This window comes from Chelonoidis abingdonii, chromosome 4 (genome assembly GCF_003597395.2).
Source record: "Chelonoidis abingdonii isolate Lonesome George chromosome 4, CheloAbing_2.0, whole genome shotgun sequence".
Lineage (NCBI taxonomy): Eukaryota > Metazoa > Chordata > Testudines > Testudinidae > Chelonoidis > Chelonoidis abingdonii.
Window position 1 is genome coordinate 70,877,725 of NC_133772.1, and position 3,493 is coordinate 70,881,217.

Consider the following 3,493-nt stretch of genomic DNA (forward strand, 5'->3'; position numbering starts at 1 on the left):
TCACATCACTTATCAACAAACAATTCACAGCCCTTTACAAAGCTCTTCTGAATATGTCCCACTGTTATAACTTAGAGCTTGGCTACACTTGCAAGTTAGAGCACATTATAGAAGCCCCAGGTGCCCTAACTCCTGAGGTGTCCGCACTGGCAAGGCACATAGAGCGCCAGGACTCTACAGCTGGAGTGCTCCTGGTAATCTACCTCCACAAGAAGCATGAAGCTTGCTGTGCCCCGGCTGAAATGCCCGGGCATCAGTGTGGATGAGGTGTTGGATTACTGTCGTGTGACTGGCCTCTGGAAACGTCCCATAATCCCCTGAAGTCAAGTGGCCACTCTTCTTATTGTTTTGAACTCTGCAGCAGATATGCGGATTTCCCCTTTCAGAGCTGTTTCTGACACCCAGCATGCTTATCTGCTCCGGGACAAAGCAAACCATTAGTGCGGAATGCTGCTGTTGTGAGTGTGTGGGGGGGAGGGGGTCTGCTGCTGTCTGAACTTACAAGACAGCATGCTGACACACTCTCTGCCCTCCAAAACACAGTGTCTTTCCCCCGACATACACACAACGCACTCCCTGTCACACTCCACACACCCCCTGCATTTGAAAAGCATGTTGTAGCCACTTGCACGCTGAGATAGTCACCACAATGCACTGCTCTTTGTGGCATTGCAAGAGCTGCTAATGTGGCCATGCCAGTGGGGTTGCAGCTGACAGTGTAAACACACAAAAGCATTTTCCCTGCTGCGGTTTCCAAAGGCTGGTTTAACTCCCAGTGCTCTACATCTGCAAATGTAGCCAAGCCCTAAATCTACTGAATGTTAAAGTTGGTAAACAAATGATCAGATAGACAATGATGATTTCATGTTGGAGAATTATGCTTGTTTGGCCTGGAAGATTAAAAACAATTTCTATTGAAATTTGAAGTTGGTTAGTGGGTCTAGCCAAATTCAGCACCACATATACAGTGGTGCTGCTAGTAGGGGTCCAGAGGCTTGAAGTAGTTGTGGTTTCCAGGACTTCCATCAGCAGCACCCCCACTATAAAAATTGTTCTGGCACCCCTGCACATAGACACATATGTCTATATATTGAACAATGACAAAAGGAAGCACTGGCAAGATTCAGTGAAATGTAACCACTTGGCAAGACACATCCGAATGTAAGACCTGATTTTCCCCTCCCTTGCCCCTTTTGTAGTAATTTGCATCTGTGCAATGTTGGTGTAAAACTAGTCGGAATCAGAATGGTAGCATGTTAGTCCCACTTTGCACTCACTTTTTGTTGGTGCAAATAATAAACAAGGGGCAAGGCAGCAGAGAATCAGTCCTGTAATTTTTTAAATATGCATTGGATGCTATTAACTACATAATTTAATTAAGGTAAAATACTATGTCAGATTGATTATTTTAAAAGAAAATAAACCTTTATTAGCACATAAAAATAATGAAATTAGGTGAGACCTCTATATAGATCATTTGATAACAAATGCAATTTAATTGCAAGCGTCACCTATTACTGTTAATTATTCCACTACTCAGGAAGGAATAGGGGATCTAATTCTGATCTGACTCACCCCCAGTTTTACAGACTGGTTCTTCTGCTTTATACCAGTATAAGTCAGGGTAGCATCAGGTTTTGGAACTTAATAGCCCGGCACAAAGCTTTCCTGAGATTTGATCCTATATTCCTAAAATCAAATATTTTTCGTCTTTTTCCCCACTGCTGCTTTTTGAAAATATTTATTTTCTTTGTGGATAGCTCTCCGGTTAGGACTAAATGGCTCAGAAAGGCAGCTAAAGCAGCCAACAGCATTCAGATGCTCCTCACAGAGCCTCAAGTTTTGCTCTATCAACACTTTTCTTAAGTGCATTGCATTAAGAATTCTGTATGACATGTTTCCACCTCAAGGCAAAATCATCTTTTTTTTCTCTCTCTCTCTCTCGCTCTCTAACTTGAAACCTGAAGTCTTTTCACATCAAGTATTTAATTTTCCTTTGTTCGGGATAAAATGGTATGTAAAATATGTGTTGCCATGGATGCAAAATCCACAGAGCTTATTGATCCTCTTGCACAGGTAGATTTCAACCAGGTCATCTAGCATTATACATTATTAAGGCACGGATAGGGATGGGGCAAGGAGAAACAGCTTTTCAATTTTAAGTTCACTCTGCTTGAAGGCAATGTATTGAAATTAAAAAAAACACCACGTTTTATCTAAAAGGAGAGTTGGCTGGACTGGTTTTAAATGTGTTGAGCAACATTCCTTTGTCGGGATTTCATTTTTCTTCCTCCGTATATTATTCCTTCACGGATAAAGGTTGACAGCAGAACTCTTGTGTTTCCCAATGACTGAGTGGGATTGTTTGCTTTAAATAGGTTCCTAAATCAACTGCTTCTTTCTGACTCATTTTAAAACTGACATTTTTCCCACACTGAGCCCGAGGTGGAATCCATGTGAGACTTTGGGGTACATTATGGATCAATGTTCAATTGCTTCCTCTGCACCCCCTTCCAAAAATACATAGTCATGTTCTGTAAAAGCACCATAAACATGTGTTCATAACAACTCTAAGAAGCTTGTCAGGGAATCCCTCCTAGTACCCAATGACCCCCAGCTAAGCACTGTATGCAGGCATTGGTGGCACGTCAGGAGTCATACACTCATAAACATGTGAAGCGTGCACTTCCACCCCAGTGTTCTGTTCCAGAACATCCTTTTGTGACTCCCGATTAAGAGGGCCCGTGAAATAGCTTCTATATAAGTTTGGTATAGATAGCTGAATAGGAGAGAAAAAGTTCTGTCTTGCAGTTCCTCAGCGGGCCACAGGTTGGTTTGTTTGTTTTTTTCAGTCTGATCTTTTAATCAGCAACTTTGAGTAGTAGGGCTCACTAATTGTGTATCCTTAACTCTTATCGTTATGGCATTTGCCAGCTGCATTCTTAATAGATCCCTAGTAGTGGGTCTACAGTAGTAGGGTATTCAGCAGGGATACAACTGGCCTGAGCTTTGATTCTGGGGTCTGCTCTGTCTGATTTGCTTTGCTCCAGCAACCACTGACTGAGTGCACACAGCCTCATCAGGATTCCTTTTGTGTAGGGGGAACTGGTTGATGCAGGGCCATCAAAGTAGCTCTGCATCTCTCCTCTTGACCTTAGTGTAGAGGGTACTGTCTATTAAGTAAAGAGTGTGTAGCAGGGGCATCCGCACACCGCACAGCACCTGACTGTCAAAACGGCCCATTAGGGCTGTTGCTAATTGGGCATAAGAGCAGCCCTCAGGACAAGCCCCGGCCCCTGCCAGTCAGGGTAACACAAAAGTGGTGTAAAGTATCTCCAATAGTTCTCAGGGTAGCCAGGACTGTGAGACACCTTGTTACCTCCTGCTTATAGCATAAGGGAGTTCTGCTTGTACTTAGTTGGTTGTCGGCTTCCTAACATAGCCACTCTAGCACTCTCCTCTGGGCTATGCCAGCTCTTACTTTGCATTGCAG